The sequence below is a fragment of the Musca domestica genome, unplaced genomic scaffold (assembly GCF_030504385.1).
Source record: "Musca domestica strain aabys unplaced genomic scaffold, Musca_domestica.polishedcontigs.V.1.1 2, whole genome shotgun sequence".
Lineage (NCBI taxonomy): Eukaryota > Metazoa > Arthropoda > Insecta > Diptera > Muscidae > Musca > Musca domestica.
The window spans coordinates 48121401-48144968 of record NW_026712249.1 but is presented as its reverse complement, the minus strand read 5'-3'; the positions used below and the strand labels follow the sequence as shown (position 1 = coordinate 48144968).

The following is a 23568-nucleotide window of genomic DNA, read 5'->3' as shown; positions in this document are numbered from 1 at the left end:
CATATAGAGTCTTCTGAAATATTCCATTTTTATACTTCATCTGATACAAATAAAAAATATTGAGCGAAATATTGGGCTAAATTACAAGAAAGGATAGTTATGTCCAATTTTATGCGAAATCATAAATTCCGATAAATATCATATTCATATCAGGCTTCTTATTGAGAGAAATATTTGATGATAGCAAGTAGTAAAGAATTGCTAAATTGTTTCGAAAGTTATGACAGATAAAATTATTGAAAATTGTGACCCTTTGTGGGTGAGGTACCAGAAGGGGTTCGCAGATATATATCAACTTCATAGCAGATCTGGTGTTAGCAAAAAAATTTTTATGTGTGAAATTTGAAGAGATTTGGATGCTTATTTTGTTTCATTGGAGCGTTTTGTTTTTCAAAATCTTGAACCCTAAGTATGGGGGAGGTACCAGAAGAAATGGTTCGATCTATACCACCTTTATAACAGATCTTGTGTTGATAGAAATATTGAGATGTGCCAAGTCTAAATGGAATCGGATCTTAATGTGGCGTTTTATGAGCTTCGTGGGTATTCAAAATTTCGACACTTTGTGGGGGAGTTACCAGAACATAAGGATTTGCAAAGTTTGAAAAAAATCGGATTATTGCTTCTCTTTATGTGCAGAAAAAATTACATATATATTTTTTTGTTTTTGAAAATTTCGACCTTTTGTGGGGGAGTTACCCGAAGAAGTTGACCGATACATTCCATTTTTACACCAGACCTTGGACTAATAAAATTATTGGGATGTGTGAAATTTGAAGACAATCGGACTCTTACATCACATTTTATAGGAGTTGTAATTATTCAAAATGTTGACCCTTTGTGGGGGAAGTACTTGATGGAGTGGACCGATATTGTCCATTTTCGCACCTGACCTGGCACTGATGAAAATATTAGGATTCGCAAAGTTCGAGCAAAATCGGATTATCCTTTCTCTTTCTGTGCAATAAATTATTTTCTTTGAAAATTTTGACTTTTTGTGTGGGAGGTACCAGAAGAAGTGGACCGATATTGCCCATCTCCGAACTCGATCTAAGTTTGACAAAAATATTACGATGTACCAAGTTTGGATTAAATCGTATACTCCCTTCGAGAGTTATCGTGCGCACCAGCCAGCCAGACAGACGGACGGACGGACGGACATCGGTAGATCGACTCCAAATGTTCTGAAACGGATTTGGTCCAAAGAGACCTAGGGTCTAAAACCATTATTTCGACTAGGCACATTTTGACAGTATCAAATGATATATACCCTCTGTAGCCATATGGCTGAGGGTATAACAAGTAAGCAAAGGCTATAGTCGTGAGGGGCCGACAATGTGATACCCTACAACACTACAACATGTTAGAAGTCCCCTTATATACACATCAATTTTGGAATATTTTGATTTTAAAATGATGTCACGAGACCTTGACATTTGCCCAATATTTAAGCACTCCGTCATACTGTTAGTTGTTTTCGTCCATTTTCCATCAAAAATGCTAGAATCCTTCCCTGTCCTTAATTCTCTTCTCAGGCGTATCGATTGGCTTCAATTGTGTGATCTGGATTTTTTTCTGTTTTTGGTTCATTTGAACCCCTAAATATTTTGCGACCATCTCCAAAAGCAAGAGGCCCCTCTGGGTCTCTAAATTTAGACTCATCTATATGATTTACTTGTCTACGATATTTGACTATATTCGTCAACGAAATCGGCATAAAAAGCCAGAAGTTCGGCTTTTGTGTATTTAGGATATCGCCTGTAAGTAATGCTGGTATTTTTTCACACAAAAGTAGTGGTCCATTCTACTCGCTGTCCTAAACTCTAACTTTATGAGAGGTTTCGTGTCCTTTGGTTTCTATTTGTGACCTTTATAACGGCTGCAAAATCAGGAACATTTTTAGTTGTTGGTCCATTTTAACCCCCAAATATATTGCGGACATCTTTAAAACCAATAGGCCTAGCTCGTTTGAGCCTAACCCTACACTTATGGAAATTTTTGTGAGGATCGGACGATATTTGCAATACTTATATAATATTCCCAACCTGTGTTGTAAGGTGAAAAAATATTACAAAATATTATAAGTCAAATTGAAAAAATCACATGCGATAAAAAATATGAAGAAATATCATTATTGGCATACTTTTCTGCGTTTTTTTTAGATTTTATACTTTTATGTCAAGAGGGCATTCTGAATTGACAAAATTTGTCAAAATCGGTCCAGCCATTCTTGAGATATAAGCATTCTACCTAACATCCCCTTCCTTTGTATATATACATTGTATATATTTCGCTATATATATCCGATATATTTACTATCGGCATCTACGTAACGGTCAGAACTGTCCTGTTCGTCTATTTGTGCGCCGGGACTAAAAATATTCGCGGTTTAATGGAAATATTGACTTTTATTTAAAAAAAAAATGTTATTGTCTATTTCACCCTCTAAATATTAGCCGATGACCATCAAAATTAGAAGGCTTCTTCCCAGTCCTAAGCTGTAGCCCCATGCTAACTTCCGCGTTGATTGGTCTATAACTGCAATTGCAAATTTTCAGTTTTTGGTCCATTTCACCTCCATTCTAAATTTCGTGAAGATCGGGCCATGATTGGGACAAATTAACATGGAAAGACGGACGGACGGCGAGATAGGAAGATCCATATAAACTTTCCTATGTGGGAAATCAATATTTCGAGGTGTTACATAATTTTTGGCCCAATCAAACTTATAATTCACCCAACACATAGTGTTGTAGTGTATAAAAAAGAAAAATGTTATATTATGATTTTTTCTAATGATTGTACCCCAAAAACTTTTGAATTTTTGTTTACTTTTTTTTTTTAAATAAATAAAAAAATTTGAGACACAGATTGAGGTTTACAAACTTTCCTTTTGAAGGTTATATTTCACAATGTAGCCTCAATTCAGGCGCTATAAAATTATTTAGGCTTCCTCTAAAAACTTTATATTTCTACAAGAATTGGTTTCTCGCGATACTGTTGCTCAATGTAACCACCACATTTCGTAATCCCTCTATCAGTTCATTTGCTGCTATCCCTGCATTTGTCCTTCTACGATACCACTGTTCAACTGCCATAATGTTTTTAACAAACGTTTGTTGATTTGTGGAACATTTCAAATTCCCAAGATACCCTTGCATGCATTCCGGGCCATACAAATATTTACTTACCTACATACAGGATATACATACATATATACAAATGTATATATGAACAATAATTGAAACCATAGATGTTTGTACACATGTATGTGTGATGCTGTGCAAAAACAAATAATACTACGGATTTACGTACAACACATGTACAGATAAAATTCTCATCCTTAAATGAGTTGTCTATCACCGCAGGATATTGTTTTTATGCCATCTCTACGATGATTTTTCTATGGCTACAGAGCGAGAGCGAGAGAGAGATTTTCCTCATGTTGCTGGTTTTCCCATGAAATGATTTTAATTAAATTTTACTTAACGTGAACTTCATCATCATCGTCATCGGCAGTCCCATCATCATAATCATCATCGTCAACTTCGATGTCGTTGCTGTCGTCGTCTTTGTTTGCCAGTCAACCTTGTTCCTGTCTTTGTCTCCGTTGCCATGGCACAGTTTATTGTTGTTTCTTTTTTGTTTCTTTTTTTTCTTTCTCAAATTTCATTATCATTAACATCATTATCGTTTCGCTGTGATAATGAACACTCATTAATCCATATGTACTCGAGTGTGTTTACACTTGCGAGTAATGCTCCATTGAATGATAATAAACTAAAATAAATATATACTGAGATTTTAATGGTTATGAATACTTGATGTGGATTTCTTTATTGTGGAGGGGGGTGTGTGTGTGGGTTGTGGGAAGTGCCAAAGCAAACTGATATAAAAATATTCTTCCTTCTAGAAATAAGAAAATCGAAGTTTCCTTGATGATATTGGTAAACAATATCATAAACAAATAAAATAAATTATTTTTGATAGAATTGTTTTTTCTAGGTTTAATAGGTTATGAGTTTATTTTTAAAATTTATGTAATTTAAAACTCATGAAAAAGGATGTAGTTCAGGAATCCTTTCAATAGTTGAAAATAAATAACTAGAATTTACCTATAACGTATTAACTAAGAATTAAACAACTACAACTTTTTACAAAATTAAGCGAAAAATTCATAATTTTTAAGGGAAATATTAATAGCTTAGAATAGATCCAGAGTACAAATAGTATATATCGGTAAACTTTTTTAGTGTCTTACACAACAAAGCTTCAAGTGTCGTTGAGAATATTTTTATGTGCATTTTTGAAAGTAATTTTCAAGGTCTTCCCGGAAAAAATCTTAGTTTTGATTTTTGTAATATATCCTGAAAAGCTAACAATTACATCGTCACCCTTTTAAAAACATTGTTTCAGGCATTTTTCAAAAAAAAAAAAAAAAAAAAAAAAAAAAAAAAAAAAAAATAAATAAAATAAAATAAATAAATAAATAAATAAAAAAAAAATAAAATTGATAAGGATTTGAGACCAACAAGTCGTGGATTTTTTAAAATCCGTATTTGGATGTACTCAGATTCCGAATGCAGATGCAAGAATATCCTGATATTGCAATATATGCAAAAGGAAGCGGGAAAGTCTTATAGTTCCTATCCCATATGAAATCAGCGTCCGATTTTTGAAAAACTTAGGACATATCAATATTTTAGCCTATGAATACAACAAGTTTGAAAATGTAAAATATCGGTCCTCTGCCACATATTTTACTCATAAAGTTCATACTCTTTTTGGTACCTTCTCTGCAAAAGTTTGAAAATGGTGAGACAGATCATAAACTCATCTAGCATCCAAAAAAAAAAAAAAAAAAAATAAGGACAAACAAGTTAAAAAGCAGGCATTTCTGCCGGGCCGAGCTTTGAATACCCTCCACCATTTGGAACGAATTCAAAAATTTTCCAAAAATAAAATCCTTAAAAAATTCTGTTAAAATTTTAAAAATACCGAATATAGCCGTTATATTGGGGTCTATACGATATTGTTTGTCTTAAGCCTATTCAAGCCTATTCATATTCAAACTCGAATCTTGAAATAAACGGTGAATAATGTGGCTAAAATTATTAAAATATCGTATATAGGGTGGTACTGATATGTGGGGCCTATAAGAAGACTGTAGTTCCCATTACGAACTCTAAATACGTAATTTGAAACAATTCCGGTGAATAATGACGCTAAAATCAACAAAATACCGAATATCGGGAGGTACCGTTATATGGGGGCTATATGAAAACGTAGACCTACATGGCCCACTTACGAACTTATTCTGCCTACTGCCAAAATAAACATGTGCGCAAAATTTTAGCCTTCTATCTCAATTCGTTCGAAGAAGCGTGATTACAACAGACAGGCGGACATGGCTAAATCATCTTAGAATTTTATACTTATCAAGAATGTATATACTTTGTTGGGTCTGACATGAGTATTTCGAGGAGTCACAAACGGAGTGACAAAGTTAATATACCCACCATAGTATGGTGGAGGGTATAAAAAATACAACAAAGGAAACGCCAATTTTTTACATTTTTTTTAATTTTATTGAATTAAAGCAAGAACATCGGAAATAGCATCAAATTTTAGAATACGTTTAGATTGGTTTGAATTTGTCACATTTGGCAGGAATTATGGCCTTTAAACGGCCAATGAAACCGTCATACGCTGCCCGAATGTTGCTCTGCGGTACTTTGGTCCATTTCCAGAGAAGCGCTTCCTTGAGGTGATCGACACTTTGGTATTTGTTAGTGCCAACCTTGATTTCCAAAATATTCCAGACTTGTGGATCTGGATCCAACGGATTGGTATCTGGAGATTTTGGTAGTCATTGTGCGCTGGAAATGAAGCGACGAACCTAATTTTGTAACCATTCTTGGGTGGCACGTGCTGAGTGCGATGGTGCTGAGTTCTGTTGGAATATCCAAGGTCTGCGACCGAAATGTTTGCGTGCCCAAGGCTTTAATACACCCTTCAGAATATTTTCGCGATAATATTCGACATTTATTCTGATGCCACGGTTGATTAATACGTGCGGAGAGCGACCATCGGATGTCATGGTGGTCCACACCATCACCATGGCCGGTGCTCGAGTTCTGGTGGCCAACCAAAGGTGCACATTTTCACCTGACCCCTTTGGCAAGTAAACACGATAATTTTGTTTGTTTACAAACTGCTGGACAAGGAATGTTTTCTCATCGGAGAAAACCAAATGCGGCAGCATTCGGCCAAACGAAGCAACTCTTTAGCTTTTTTTAGCTTGTTTTATTTCTGTTGCTATGTAGCTTCTTGAAATTTTTGGAATTTCAATGGCTTTACCCCGAGTTCATTTTTCAATATTTGCCGAATGGAATATTGCGATATGTTCAGCTCATGAGCCAACGCGTGTTTCGATCAAGTCGCTTCTCTACTTTTCGAACCATTTCTGCTGATGTTGCTGTTTTCTTCCGTTCACTTCCTTGACGTCGGGCACTCCGTAACGACGATATTTGGGGAAATCTATCAACTACGGCTCAGAAATACCTTTGCCAAACTTTATCGAGATCGGTTCAGATTTGGAACCTTTTTCCTTTTATTGTGCACCAAACGTGTAATATTAGCCTAAATGGAATGGAATTTAGCACTTACGACCAAATTGAGCCTACAAATTAGTATGTCAAATTTGTTGAAAATCGGTTCAGATGTGGCTATGCTTCCATATATATTGTACATCCGATTTGCTATATTTGTTCTTCATAGTCGTAATATGCACCCCTTATATTAGGTCTTTTGTACTTTCACAAATTCTTCATAAAAACGTCGATTTGTTATGTGAAGCTCTACAATATATGCAAAGGGGTATAGGGTATCATAAAGTCGGCCCGCCCGACTTTTGGACTTTCTCTATAATTGTAACCTGATTTTGCTGTAAATTGACCGAATTATACATATAGTTTGGCATAGTCTCCATATAACTGTACCTCCAGATATTCGGTATTTGGGTGATTTGTGACACTCTTTAAAGCGGAATTAATTCAAATTTGATATTTGAAATTATTTATAGGTATCACTTCCGATGATCGAAAATTACCTACACTGGACCACACCCTCTTTATAGAAAACGAATTTCCTAAATTCTCTTCTTATTCAAACTTACGGACTGAGTGTGAGAATCATTAAAATTTTTCAAAGTTCTAGCTCTTGCCGATCACTTCATAAAAAAGTTGTAACTTCTCTATTAGCTCATGTAAATATGGATATTGCCGTGTATACCTATCCTTTCATTTTGCCCTTGATATTTATGAAATATTAACAAGTTTTAAAATCAGCGAAGTATATTCTCTTCCACCTCTTTGCGATATTCGCAATAACTTAATACTATTATTTATTTACATACATCGCTCTCGATGTAACGAAATTAACCTTTATACAATTTCTTCTTCCCCACATATTCCCTCGATGCATTGCATATGTAGATGAAATATACACACATACATAGGTGTATATATTTTACAGAAAATCCAGTTAACAAAGATGCTGGTTTTCATGCTAGGTTTGAATGGTCGTTTCTCAAGTTTTTCCACAATTTCAACTTTTCCATTACTTCTTGTGTAGCCGAGCAAATGCTCAGTGGGGCATAAATAAAATCATAAAAGTAACTTGACCATTTATAAAGCAATTACATTAAGGGTGAATATTTATGACGTTTTAAAGTTCTGGCGAATTTGTTGCTGTTCGTGGCAGGATACCAGAAGAAAAAACGTAAACCAAAATAAAAAAGCGGGATATGGGAAAAGTGTTACTTGGCATTGGCATTGAAAGAAGAGTAACATCCGATCCAGATACAGGTGGCTGGCATAAAAAATTTATGAACTGGACGTGATGTTATTAAGTGCGGGATGGAATTAAAATAGAAAGCCATACCACACGAGTGAAAGCTGCTAATTACAATGTTATCTAAACGCAAATACAAAAAAAGGAAGCTTCTGAATAATACATAGCGCAATGTTTCGCTGCTCTGACGAGCATTTTAAAATATTCGCAATTGAAATGAGGGCTATGCAGGAGAGGAATGAAATATCTGGCGTAGGTTGGACTGAGAAAAATAATACAACACATAAAGGATGAAGGTACATACATCCCTGGACGATGGGTAAAATGCTTTAGTGGCATTTCATCACAATTCAGCTGATGATGACTGAAAGCGAAACGCTTTTGATGGAATATTTTATTAGGCGGTGGTGTGGTTTTGAGGCTAGCTCATCACATCTATAGTTGGGGGGTTGGCTGAATTTTATTTTACCTCTTTAATGGATTAAAAATGTTGTAGCCAGCCATGTGGGAATATTGGAAATTAAAAAGAGAGGATTTTGCTGCTTTAGGTTTAAAGATTTTGTTGTCGGAGGTTCAAATACGTTTACATAAAAGAAGGTTGTATGGAGGTTCAGGGTTTGTGAGTCGAGTTATTATTATGTAAAATACAAAACCACCACATCAATTTTTTGGAGGAAAAGTAATTTGCGATTCCATATGCCGTGTAACATTTCATACTAGTAATTTTGAGACTTTCAAGATTTCATATACAGGCGGAGATAAAAAAAACTGCAACAAAGTCAAACGTCGGAATTTTATAATTTTTTTAAATTTTATTGAATGAAAGCAAAAAATGTCGGAAATAGCATCAAATTTTAGAATAATTTTAGATTTGTTCGATTTGTTCAACTTTGGCACGAATTATGACCTTAAAACGGCCAATAGTATTGTCAGACGCTGCCCGAAAGTTGCTCTGCGGTATTATGGCCCATTCTCGGCAAAGCGCTTGCTTGAGGAGATCGACACTTTTTTATTTTTTTAGCGCCAACCTTGCTTTCCAAAATACTCCAGACACAATAGTTCAACGGATTGGCATTCAAAGATTTTTGGTGGCCATTCTGCGCTGAAAATGAAACGAGGAACGTAATTTTGTAACCATTCTTGGGTGGCGCATGCTGAGTGCGATGGTGCTGAGTCCTGTTGGAATTTTCAACGTCTGCGGTTCGCGATAATATTCGGCATTTATTATGCTGGACAACGAATGTTTTTTATCGGAAAAAAAGGAAATTCCGCAGTTCACCATTTTCGGCCAAGCGCATTTTGAAACCACCGCTAAATATTAAATTTCAGAATTTTTTTCCTCTATCCCTTCACCCAATAGCAAATATGATGTCATTCAGTTTTTTTCGTGCAATTATAATGCAGATTTTCAAACCATCTCCATATATCTATCCCAGATACAAATAGAGTCCTTAATATTAAATTTTGAGATTCCAGCTCAATTCCTGTGACTAATATCAAATTTAGTACCATTTGGTACTTTTCGTACGATCCAAAACCACCTTCATATCTCAATTCCAGATACAAACAGCGACCCCTATATCAAAGTTTAGATTTCAAGCAATCTCTTTTCATTCATCTATCCCTACACCCAATACCAAATTTAGCAGCATTTAGTACTTTTCGTAGAATCCACTGACAAATCTCAAACACAGTAATTTAAATACAAAAATTCGATATTTTATCTCTATCCCTTCGCCCGCTACTAAATATACCATCATTCAGTACTTTTCGTACAATTATAGTACAATTTTCGTACACTTGTAGTACGTATTGCCAGAACCACCTCCTTATTACAAACCTAACATCAACAGAGAAACCAATACAAAATTTGAAAAATTCCCTTCACCCCAAGCCAAAATGTTGGAAATTTAGTACCATTTAGTACAGTGTGCACACATTTCAGAAACCCCCTTCATATATCAAACATTCTATCCAACTATGATTTTCATACCAAAATTTTACGTTTTTATCTCTATCCATTCAAATAAAACCAAATGGTACTATTTAAGAAGTTTAGTACCATTTAAGAAGTTTTCGAATTTGAAAAAACCTTTTGGTGCACCTATACTGCACTCCATCAGGAACTTTAATTCCAAATTTCAGAATTCTTTTTTTATTCAATTTTTAGTACATTTAAGTACTTTTCGTACCCTTTTTACGTTTCTAGATTCCAGTTTCACTACTATTATAAATATGTAGGTAACCAAATTTGACTCCTTGAAAGAAACGGCCTAGATTCGTTTCAGGATATTTTGAGACGATCTCTCGATGCCCGCCCATTTGTCTACCTGATTAGAACGAACAAGTAATCCCGATGGAGTTTCCGATTTGGAGAATAGTTTTACCCCACAAACGTTCAAAATTTTAAAAATTATCAAGGAAAGCGAAAGTAATATTTGATTTCGCTCAAATTTTGTATAGCACAATATTTATATTAAGGTCAGGTCCAGCGGAAAAAACAGGCCTACTTCATCTCTTACCTCCATAACCAAAGGTCGAAATTTTATTTAAAAAGTGGCCCATACTCCTGTTTTTGATGTCGCTCGAATAGGGGCGAGCGAGTTTTGCTCGTTGTCGAAAGGGCGCAAAATTAGCTCGAAATCGAGCAGATTTTGCTCTTGCGGAGTATTTTTACTGTTTTTGACATACCCCCCCACCGGACCAAACTGCCCGGGTTCGGATTGACTTCAAGCCGAAAGTCGGAAGAAATTTCTGATTTCGGATGCGAATTCGGTCCGACTTCTGACCAAAAGTTATATGGAATAGTTCACGTGTTATCCTACCGAAGGTTCGGGTGATAGTTTGACGTTTTAGCCGACTTTTGAACCGAGGTCGGAAAGAATTCGCGAAGTCGTCAAAAAAAATTTAAATGCGCAGGATATCGATTTGAAATCGTTCCGAACTCGAAAGGGATATCCCGCGAATTTCTGATTTTTCGCCAACTGTTTACGGTCCATATTCCGAAGACAAGTCACATGAAGTTCTGACGTACATATTAACAACAACTGTCATAATGTATTGACAAAAGCAAGTAGCAATAACCCTCGATTACCCACTTACATAAAGTATCAAACACATGGAATAATTTTCATTTAAAAAATCAGTTAGTTTTCCTTTAACAATATGCCTACAATACAAACGTTTCAAGAAATTGTAGTAAAATCTGGTACCAATATAGGGTAAAGAATCTTGTTATAAAAAAATAATTGTTTTTATCATCAACGACTTTCAATGATCTTTGAACACTAATTGTATAAGTTGATAGTACCTCAATCTTCCCGAGTGCAGTCAATTACGGACCCTAATTGACACCACGGGCATCTCCTCGGCAACTGTCCTCGGCGGAGACCGTAGAGCGCGGATGCCGACGGATGATAGTTGTTGAGTTTGCTCTCTTTGTTTTACACTTTCTCTTATTGGAATATTTGTTAGTGGTAGTAATCGACAAAGATCCTCGACAATCACCGCGATTCTCTGTGATTGTATGAACCTTCGCGTTCACTTGTCGTTCTGTAGTCGAAGTGTACACTTGTCACGCGTTAACCCATTCGTATCGCGGTTATACTAACCGGGCCTCTGACGTCACCCCAAATTACTAAGGTAGGAAATAGAAATACTTCAATAGAGGATGAAACTACTTCGAATTGAATATGAATAATCTCTGGTGTTTCATTCCTTGCAATTTCTTTTCACCATCACCCCACACGAGAATAACCTCTCACCATCACATAATAAGTCTGGGGAGTTTTTGTTGTTACCGCTGTAGAAGTCTGTCCTGAGTTAAACGAGTTGTGCCCGATCGCATTATTGTATCCACAATATATAAGCACAAACCTTTCAAAGAGTGAGTGAGAGAAACGCACTCTAACTTTACAGAAAAAAGTAATAAAAAATATGCTGAGAGTGCGGAACTACGTCGGTCAGACCCGTCGGAAAAAACTTCAGACTTTGAGCATTTGGTTCACTGGCACGTAGAAGAGCATTGTCGCCAATCTGTTGCTTTCGTTATTTCCGTACTTAAAATCAACTGGTACCTACATTCTTCTCTTTTTCTCTTCTTTGATTTTGTACACGATCACCCTTTCTTTCCCCGCAATATCTGAGTCGGTTTGCTGCTATATACACACACACATACACACATTAGTACAGAAAACAAATTTTTCCACTTGTTATTACTCTTAGCGCGAACTCTTGCTCTCTTCTCCAATATAACACAAAAAAGTGAAGAGTAAATTTCTTAAAAAACTCCCACTCTTTGCTGAACATTGCTACGATGAATCAATGACTAGGGTTTCCTAATGTTTCACATATCATGTCTTTTACTTTTCTCGTGTTGCCTTTCCCCATTATATTTACCTCAGCATTATTTCCATCATCTTTTAAGGTTTTCTTAACTTTTTTCAACAAATTTCGTTTCCTTGTTTGATGTAAATTACAAACAAATTCCTTAAAATTAAGTTTTTTCAACATCAAGTTTTTCCCCTTGCCGCACACATGCCCACATTTAATTATCTTCTTTAAAAGGCATAAACCACCACATTGTGCAAAGACTTTAAATCAAGATTAAGCTTTTATTACCTACCCCATTCTGTGTGTTGTTACCAACACACACACACACATGCATGCATCTTACCCCGTTGAGTAAAAAGGAACAAAGAAGAAAAGCAGTAGAAATTAATTAAGCCAAACGCACGTTCGCACACACACACACTCATACACAACACAAACACAATAGCTTAACAGCTTATGCTCATGACTGTTGCATGAACAGCATGCCAGCAAATGTCGTCATACGGCCACGACTACCCACCTCATGTGTCAGTAGCACTTTCGAGTCGTTTGTCCATTGCTGGCGGGTGTTTTTGTCTAAGACACCAGCGAAAGCAGCAGCAACAATAACGACCATGGCAAAAACATGACACTCCAGAACGTTTAATGATTCTGTATGCAAACAGCATTAATGCTGTTATTTCATACTTTCATACCTGTCCTGCCTCAACGCCGCTGGGGCGGCAACGGCGTGGCAGGGGCTTAAATGACAACTTGAGAGTAAAATTTAACAAATTGTCTGGCTTCTACAGCAATTATTCAATTTACTTTCTCCTCACTTCTTTATTTATGCTTAATGTCACGAATGCTGAATTAAGCAACAAATCTTTTTCTGTGTGTGTGTTGCGGTATACGAACCTATACTCTCTTTGGGTGGGAGTTATTGTGATAAATGCGATTATGATGTGTTGCGTATACGTAATATATTTTGACGTTATTAAAATATTGTTTATCATACGCCAGGCATTGCCATGTATTAGATTTGTGGAAGAAAAAACAACTTCATTTTTGTTATAAACGATTGGGTTCCTCTATTGACTACAGGAGACATTGAAGTTTTTTATTGTTCATAGGTCCTCTATCGTTTGAGGTCTTCTCCATAGAAGACCTTGAATTTTGCTATCGACCGTAGTATAACTTAATGTCTTCCATCGCCAATAGGAGACCTCGAGTTCATCCATCGATCATAGGATACCTTGAGGTCTTCTATTGTCCATAGGAGAGCTTGAGGTCTTCTTTTGTCCATAGGAGACCCTGAGGTCTTCTATTGTCCATAGGAGACCTTGAGGTCTTCTATTGTCCATAGGAGACCTTGAGGTCTTCTATGGTCCATAGGGGACCTTGAGGTTTTCTATTGTCCATAGGAGACCTTGAGGTCTTCTATTGTCCATAGGAGACCTTGAGGTCTTCTATTGTCCATAGGAGACCTTGAGGTCTTCTTTTGTCCATAGGAGACCTTGAGGTCTTCTATTGTCCATAGGAGGCCTTGAAGTCTTCTATTGTCCATAAAAGAGCTAGAGGCCTTCTTTTGCCCCATAGGATGTCTTCTATCGCCCCATAGAAGAACTTAAGCTCCTCTAAAACCCGCCATAGAAGAGCTTGATCTCCTTTATCGCCCACCATAGAAGAGCTTGAGTTCCTCTATCGCCTATCGAGCTTGAGCTCTCCTATTGCCCCATAGAAGAGCTTGAGTTCTTCTATTGCACCATAGAAGAGCTTGAGTTCTCCTATTGCACAATAGAAAAGCTCAAGCTCTTCTATTGCCCCATAGAAGACCTCCAGCTCTTCTATTGCCCCATAGAAGACCTCCAGCTCTTCTATTGCCCCATAGCAGACCTCCAGCTCTTCTATTGCCCTATAGAAGACCTCCAGCTCTTCTATTGCCACATAGAAGACCTCCAGCTCTTCTATTGCCACATAGAAGACCTCCAGCTCTTCTATTGCCCCATAGAAGACCTCCAGCTCTTCTATTGCCCCATAGAAGAGTTTGAGCTCTTCTATCGCCCACTTCTGTGGAATGTTTTTATTCTTTTTTCCTAAACAGCTTTTCTTTTTTTACTCGGTATTTAAAAATAAACTCTGAATTTTTCAAAAGTGAACACACAATATTTTTTTTTTTGTTTTTTTGCAAAGCTGCTTAGGTTCCGAACGAGGGGAGGTTGCTTGGGAGCAGCTGAGTCGTTATCTTAATGCGAGGCAAATTATTATTCCACCCATCTCGTTTAAATACTGTATCGCTATCGTTGGTAGATCAACTGATGTGTTGATTTTTGTGGTTCTAGTATTTTTTCCATATTTTTTTTTGTTAAAAGAACTTATACCCAATTTCTCAAAAAAAAAAAAAAAAAAAAACAATTTAATGCCTTTTATTTTTTTTAGTTAATAAAGAAAATTATTTTTTAATCTTATTTTTTATCTTTTTTCTTTCAGATTTAATATTGAAGAGCCCACAACAGGTGAGTGGTAAACCATGCATTTTAAACTAACCTCCACTTTTATGGAGTACCAAAAAGTACTAGCTTTTCATTTATCTTACTCATCGTTGTGCAGAAGGAGGAACACCGAACGACTCATGATGTAGCTAATTTTGGTGTTACACTGATGTTGGTTTTTGTTTTTGTTCTTATGCACATAAGCTCTTCCTACGTATCGTCCATTGCTCACTTGGGGTACACGACGGGTATTATATTTAAAAATACTTAGGTTTTGTACACAGATGAGCTCGCTCGCATGAACACACACCCACATATGTGCTTCGTTCAAGTAAAATTTTAACATATGATTTTGTTTCTAAAAAATTATTTTGTTGTTGAATATTACAAGCTACTCGCGTTGTTTTGGACGATGGAGAGTGATAGTAGGGTTGTGCTCGTATATGGGACATTCTGTGAGTTATGGAGTAAACAAATCATGGCCTACCAATGAAAATTAATTTTTGCTCCATAATTAGACACCTCTAGAGATATGAGAAAAAAACAAGTTCAACAAATAAAAAAGCAGTAAGTTCGGCCGGGCCGAACTTTGAATACACTCCATCATTTAGAACGAATTTGAAAATTTTCGAAAAAAATAACATTCACCAAAAATTCTGTTAACATTTTAAAAATACCGAATATAGCCGTTATATTAGGGCCGGTACGACGTGCATCTTCATAGGCATTGTTTGTTACAAGTCATTAACATATTCAAATTGGAAACTTGAAATAAACGGTGAATAATGTAGCCAAAATCATCAAAATACCGTACATAGGGAGGTACCGTTATATAGGAGCTATACGAAGACCTGGACCTGCATAGAAAATTTTCTGTCACAGGCTGTAGCTTCCATTATGAACTTCAAATACGACATCTCAAACAATTTCGGTGAGTATTGTACCTAAAATCGTCAAAATACCGAATATAAGGAGGTACTGATACATGGGGCCTATACAAAGATCTGGACCTGCTTTAAATACCAAATTTGAAATAAGTCCTGTGAATAATGTCGCTAAAATCATCAAAATACCGAATATCGGGAGGTACCGTTATATGGAGGCTATATGCAAACGTGATTACAACAGACGGACGGACAGACAGACAGACAGACAGACAGACGGACATGGCTAGATCGTCTTAGAATTTTACGCTGATCAAGAATATATATACTTTGTTGGGTCTGACATAAATATTTCGAGGAGTTACAAACGGAATGACAAAATGGATATACCGTCCATCGGGTATAAAAAAGGACAGCTACGTCTTCTAGTATTACAACTACTTAAGTAAGTATTTCAATTGAAGTGCAAGCAGTTTGCTGTTCGCGAAGGTAGAATATTAGTTTTCCACCCATTGGACCTGTGACGAAGTCATTCTTGCAGCTTGTAAAAGGGCGAATATGTGGGTAATGCGAAATAGCAGTGATTCTTTTTTAGAAAATGCACTTCCGTTGTAATGGGTGTGCAATGTGTCGTATCAAGAACCAGAACTTCAAAAACTAATTCGTAAATAAAATATCAGAAGGAAAGTTTGGCATAAAAATCCTAATCTGAAACCCATTTTTCGAAACAGACATCGAACTGCACTACACACAAGGTGAGAAAAAAAATTTGCAACAAAGTCAAACGGCATAATTGTTACGTTTTTTTTTTTTAATTTTGTTGAATGAAAGCGAAAAGTGTCGGAAATAGCATCAAATTTTAGAATAAGTTTAGATTTGTTCGAATTGGTCACATTTGGCACGAATTATGGCCCTCAAATGGCCAATGAAACCGTCACACGCTGCCCGAATGTTGCTCTGCGGTATTTTCGCCCATTTCCTGCGAAGCGTTTGCTTGAGGTGATCGACTTTTTGGTATTTTTTAATGCCAACCTTGCTTTCCAAAATACTCCAGAAACAATAGTCCAACGGATTGGTATCCAGATATTTTAGTGGCCATTGTGTGCTGGAAATGAAGCGAGGAACCATTGTAACCATTCTTGGATAGCGCGTGCTGAGTGCGATGGTGCTGAGTCCTGTTGGAATGTCCAAGGCCTGCGGCCAAAATGTTTGCGTGCCGAAGGCTTTAAGACACCCTCCAGAATATTTTCGCGAGGGACATTCGGCATTTATTCTGATGTCACGGTCGATTAATACGAGCGGAGAGGGACCATCGGCTGTTATAGCGGCGCTTGAGTTCTGGTGGCCAACAAATTACAAATTGCTGGACAACGAGTGTTTTCTCATCGGAGAAAACCAAACTCGGCAGTTCACCGTTCACCACAAGCGAATCAACTCCTTAGCTCTTCTGAGTCTATTTTCTTTCTTTTGCGGTGTAAGTTCATGCACTTTTTGGAATTTTAATGGCTTTACCCCGAGCTCATTTTCCTTATTTGCCGAATGGAATATTGCGATATGTTCAGCTCACGAGCCAGTTTCCGGCCACTGCGACGCGGGTTTCGATCAAGTCGCTTCTCTACTTTTCGAACCCTTACTGCTTATGTTGCCGTTTTCTTCCGTCCACTTCCTTGACGTCGGGCTACGCTACCAGTACCACGGTAACGAGCGATGGTACGAGACACAAAAGATTTATTCACCTTTAAATGCTGGAGTGGTCTAGCGATAGCCACTTGTGGTTTTCACACTTTCTCGCTCGATTTCACGAATAACTTTTTTTTTTCTGAAAAATTCTCACCAAAATGCTTTTGTACGCTTGTAAGCTATATAATAACCTGTCATTGGAATAATTTTAACAGCTATCGTACTAATGGCTTAGAAATGACAACAGCGTTAAATTGGTTGCATTTTTTCATCTCACCTCTCGTTAAATGTCGTGTCAGTAGGAAGATAGTATATATAATAAGAAACGATCCATATGAATAAGCACACATTGAAACTTCCTCTCCAAGTCATCTAGTGCACTGCTGTGCAGTGCAGCCATTGTGACACAATTTCACACATTCCCTCGCAGTACATCATCTCGGTGTGCAACAGGAGAAGTGGCTTTGTTAAGTTTGTTTTCAAATTTCCTGTTGCATACGGTGTGGGGGAAATTAGTAAAGTTCCGCTAACACAACAGCAAAATGTTATGCCATTGGCGGGGGGTTACATTTCCATGCATTTCCACGAGCAGACATACATATATCGCTGTACATCTTTGGTGTACATTTTAACAATGTTTACATACATCTCTTTTTCGTTATTAAGAATGCTAGACAACAAACTTGCAGGATAACACAAGTACACCACATTGTTAATTTCTAACAAGTTTTAGAGAATGTTTCCTTGGGTGAGGATAAACTTTTGAAAATCCCTATTTTATTGGGGTGATTTTAAGTTGCCTGTTAGTTTTGCTTGAGTTAGTGAGGAATTAAGTTAAGAAACATCTACAAATTAATTTAAAAATGTTTGGTGGATATGTTGGTGGGATAAGGGATGACCTAGCATTAATGCAAATATTGAGATTTGCAAGGTTGAAGCAATATCGGATTATCACTTCTATGCCCAAAATATTTTTTTTATGAAAATTTGACCTTTTTACATGAGGTACCGGAAGGTGTGGAGCGATATTGCCCATTTCCAAACTCGATCTAAGGTTGATAAAAATATTACGATGTTCCAAGTTTGGACAAAATCAGATACTCTCTCCGATAGTTATAGTGCGCACCAGCCAGACAGACAGACGGAGGGGTATCGCTAGATCGACTCCAAATGTTCTGAAACGGATTTGGTTCAAATAGACCTAAAGTCGAAACCGTTATTTCGATGAGGCATGTTTTGGCCGTATCAAATTATATATAACCATATGGCTGAGGGTATAGGAAGTAAAAAAAAAACAAGTAAAAAAGTATCGATCGGTTTTTCCGACAGATGTATACCCTCAGCCAATGTTCGATTATTATAAAATATTTTGACTTCTGTTATGAATTTGGAAACTATTGACCCTCTATGGGGTGGGTTTCGAAAGAATGGGTCGATATTGTCCATTTCGTATCTGACCTATATAAATATGACATTTTTTAAGAGTTATAATTATTCAAAATTTTGACCCTTTGTGGGAGAGGCATTTGATGGAGTGAACCAATACTATCCATTTTGGCACGAGTCCTAGAACGGACGCAAATATTAGGATTTGCAAAATAAGAGCAAAATTAAATTATTGCTTCCCTTTCTGTGCAGAAAATATTTTTTTTCGAATTTCGACCATTTGTGGGGGAGATACTAGAAGGAGTGGACCGACCTTGGATTAATATAAATATTAGGATGTGTGAAATTTGAAGACAATCGGACTCCTTCGTCACATTTAATGAGAGATTTAATTATTTAAAATGTTGACCATTTGTGGGGGAGGTACTTGATGGAGTCCATTTTCCATTTTCACACCTAAAAATGTCCAAGGAGTCCGTTTTCATACCTGACCTAGCACTGAAGAAAATATTAGGATATGCAAAGTTGGAGCAAAATCGGATTATCCTTTTTCTTTTTGTGCACAAAATATATTTTTTTTTGAAAATTTCGTTCTTTTGTGGGGGAGGTACCAAAAGGAGTGGAACGATATTGTCCATCTTAACACCAGACCTTGGGTTAATATAAATATTGCGTTGTGTGAAATTTGAAGACAATCGGATTCTTACATCACATTTTATTAGAGTTTTAATTATTCAAAATTTTGACCATTTTTTGGGGAGGTACTTGACGGAGTGGAGCGATATTGTCCATTTTCACACCTGACCTAGCACTGATATAAATATTAGGATATGCAAAGTTGGAGCAAAATAGGATTATCTTTTTTCTTTCTGTGCATAAAATATATTTTTTGAAAATTTCGACTTTTTGTGGGGGAGGAACCAGAAGGAGTGGACCGATATCGCCCATCTCCGAACTCGATCTAAGTTTGACAAAAATATTAGGATGTACCCGATTTGGATCAAATCGGATAACCCCTTCGAGAGTTATCGTGTGCACCAGCCAGACAGATGGACGGACGGGCGGACGGACATCGCTAGATCGTTTCCAAATGTCCAAAGAGACCTAAGGTCTAAAACCGTTATTGTGACTAGGCACGTGTGAACGTATTAAATTGTATATACCCTCTGTAGCCATATGGCTGAGGATATAAAAAAGCTATGTTTGGCCGTGGCGAACTTTTAATACCCTCCACCATTTGGAAGGAACTTGAAAATTTTCTAGAAAATTTCTTACAATTCCGGTGAATAATATCGCAAAAATCATGAAAATACCGTGTTTCGGGGGTTCCGTTATATGGGGGCTATACGAAGACGTGGACCTGAATACAAAAACTTTTGTCATAGGCTGTGGTACACATTACGAACTTCAACTACGAAATTTGAAATAATTCCGCTAAAATCATGAAAATACCGAATAAAAGGAGGTGCCTTTATATGGGGGCTATACGAAAACGTCGGCCGACATGGCCCATTTACGAACTTAACCTGCCTACTTGTAAACTATGCATGAATGCATTCTATCTCAATTCGTTCGAAAGAGATTAGCTAAATCGTCTTAAAATTTTACGCTGATCCAGAATATATATACTTCGTAGGGTCTACCATGAATATTTCGAGGAGTTATAAACAGGATGACAAAACTAATATACCCTCCATAAAATGGTGGAGGGTATAAAATAGGACTCATACTAAGTATTCTGTTCTACTAAAGTTCAGCTCATTTGCTTTGAACTTAAATTTCCAGAAATAAACCAGTTTTCATAAGACAACAATGTGAAAATGTAGTTCCAAAAACTTTCCCCTCTCCAAAATCCAAAAAAAACAAAAACTTAAAACATTTTGTCCATAATTAAGGTATTTGAAACATTTGAATGATTTCTTTAGAAATTATTAAAACAACTTCCTTTCGATTTCCCACTAGTTTTCGAGGAAACTCTCCAAATGAAATACTTATTCATAATTGGGAAATCATTACCGAGAAACATATTCTCATTAAGACAATTCGAAGGGGATAACAAAAGGATGTCATTAAGAAGCAAGAACAACAACAATAACGATCATTAAAATTTCAAAGATTAAAATGTTAACATTTCATATTGAAGGCCAATTTTTCAAAAGCACATGTTATTCGTAGGAATTTTGGGATTTTAATAGGAAACCATTGAAGATTGAAAGCAAAGATTTTTTTTTAACTGAGGAATAAAAGATTACAGCTTATCTCTCAACGATTATGAAAATAAGAAATATTCGTTTGCTGGAATATCGAAAAAATTATTGAGCTTTTGTAATGAGTTCTTAAAAAATTTAGGTCCCAAAACAAAGATATCACCAGTTTAAGGTAAACTTGGAGTCGGAAGTTTACGCCTAGTTGTTTGCATATGTTTAAGTGGCAGCAAATTTAAAGTGTAAGTGCTTTAAAATATTTCTTACGAAATTCAAGATTTCTTAGTTCGAAGATAAGTACTTACAGAATCCACGGTTATTCGGAAAAGAATTCTTGAAAAATCTAAAATTTCTCTGCATGTTATATCAATGTTTAACAGTAAAAAGCGGTACCATTCCCAGGGCCGAACTTTTTAATACCCTCTACTCCATTTGGAGAAGAATTCAAGTAAAAATAGTCTATTAATGCCGAATGACGAGAAATACCGTTAATTGGGGCTAAAATGATTAAACATGATCAAAATACTGAATATGGGAATATACCGTCATGTGGGGGCTATGGAAACACATATACCTTTATAGAAAATTTTCTGCCATAGAAAGTACGGGGTGAGATGAAAAAAACTGCAACAAAGTATTTTTTTAACTTTTACATTTTTTTTTAAATTTTATTGAATGGAAGCAAAAAATGTCGGAATTAGCATCAAATTTTAGAATAAGTTTAGATTTGTTCGAATTGGTCACCTTTGGCACGAATTATGGCCTTCAAACGGCCAATGAAACCGTCACACGCTGCCCGAATGTTGCTCTGCGGTATTTTGTCCCATTCCAGGCGAAGCGTTTGCTTGAGGTGATCGATCCTATGGTATTTTTTTAGTGCCAACCTTGCTTTCCAAAATACTCCAGACACAACAGTCCAACGGAATGGTATCCGGAGATTTTTGTGGCCATTGTGCGCTGGAACTGAAGCGAGGAACCTCAATATGGTAACCATTCTTGGATGGCGCGTGCTGAGTGTGATTGTGCTGAGTACAAGGTCTGCCGCGAAACTGTTTGCGTACCCAAGGCTTTAATACACCCTCCAGATTATTTTCGCGATGAAATTGGGCATTTATTCTGATGCCACGGTCGATTAAAACGAGCGCAGAGCGACCATCGGCTGTTATTGTTGCCCACACCATCACCATGACCGGCGCTTGAGTTTTGGTGGCCATCCGAATGTGCATATTCTCAGCTGACCTCTGTGGCAAGAATCTATTTTCTTTATGAAGGTATCCGATATATCACATATTCACGCCAGATCTTATGTTAAAAATATTCTTATGTGCGAAATTTGAATAGAACCAAAGCATTTTATGAGACTTATAATTATTCAAAATTTTGACCCGTTGTGGGAGAGGTATAAGAAGGAGTACATATCTACCATCTTGACGTCAAATCTAATGGTAGTAAAAATATAAGAATTTGAACAGAATCGGAATCTGGTTTTACATTTTATAAGAGTCATAATTATTCAAAATATTTGACCCTTGTGGGTGAGGTACATGATGGAGTGGACCGATATTGTCCATTTTTCCACCTGACATAGCAATGATGGAAATAGGATCAGGCCGATATCTATCATCTCCACACCATATCTTTTGTTAGTAGAAATATTGATATGTGTGAAGTTTGAAACAAATCGGACGCTTATTTCGCATTTTTAGGGCATTTTGTTATTAACAATTTGATCCTCCTGTGGGGGAGGTACCAGAAGGAGTAGATCGATGCATCTCATCTTCACACCAGATCTTGTGTTAACAGAAATATATGGGTTTGTGAAATTTTAAGAAGGTCGGATGCTTATTTCTCATTTTATAAGAGATATAATTATTCAAAATTTTGAACCCTTGTGGGGGAGGTACCAGTACAAATAGTCAGATTTCTACCATATTTATAACACATCTTGTGATGATGGCAATATTAGGATGTATCAAGTCTGAATGGAAGCGGATGTTAATTACGCGTTTTATGAGCTTCATGGATATTCAAAATGTTCACCCTTAGTGGGGGTGGTACCAGAAGGAATGGTCCGATCTCTACCATCTTTATAACAGAAGTTGTGTTTATAGAAATATTGAAATGTACTAAGTGTGAATGGAATCGAATGTTAATTTCGCTTTTTATGAACTTCATGGATATTCAAAATGTTGATCCTTTGTCGGGGAGGTGCCGGAAGGAGTGGACCGATATATTCCATATTCTCACCAGACCTTGTGATGTGTATAATTCATATAAGACAATCGACCCCTCACATCACATTTTATAAGAGTTGTTATTATTTAAAATTTGTGGGATGAAGTGAAACTAAATTGTCCATTTTCGCACCTGACCAAATATTAGGATTTGCAAAGTTGGAGCAAAATCGGATTATCCTTTCTCTTTTTGTGAGCTAAATTAATTTTTGAAAAATTTGACCTTTTTGGGGGATGTACCAGAAGGAGTGGATCGATATTGCCCATCAATCTAAGTTTGGTTATAATATTACGATGTTCCAAGTTTGGATCACATTGGATACTCCCTTCGAGAGTTATCGTGCTCACCAGCCAACCAGAAGACAGACGGACGGACATCGCCAGATCGACTCCAAATGACCTGAAACGGGTTTGGTCGAAAGAGACCTAGGGTCTAAAACCGTTATTTCGATGAGAAACGTTTTGTCAGTATCAATTGATATATTCCCTCTATAGCCATATGGTATGGATATTAAAATATGGG

General features: G+C 36.7%; 1 protein-coding gene across 1 annotated transcript in view; it reads left to right on the top strand.

Annotated features, from left to right (window-relative positions):
- LOC101887557 (mastermind-like domain-containing protein 1) overlaps positions 1 to 23568 on the top strand; it is a 285577-nt gene that overhangs the window by 1108 nt on the left and 260901 nt on the right. Inside the window, exon 3 of the mRNA XM_059121464.1 lies at positions 14656 to 14681. The gene's annotated coding sequence lies outside the window, so the exon portion shown is untranslated. The remainder of the gene's footprint in view (positions 1 to 14655; positions 14682 to 23568) is intronic.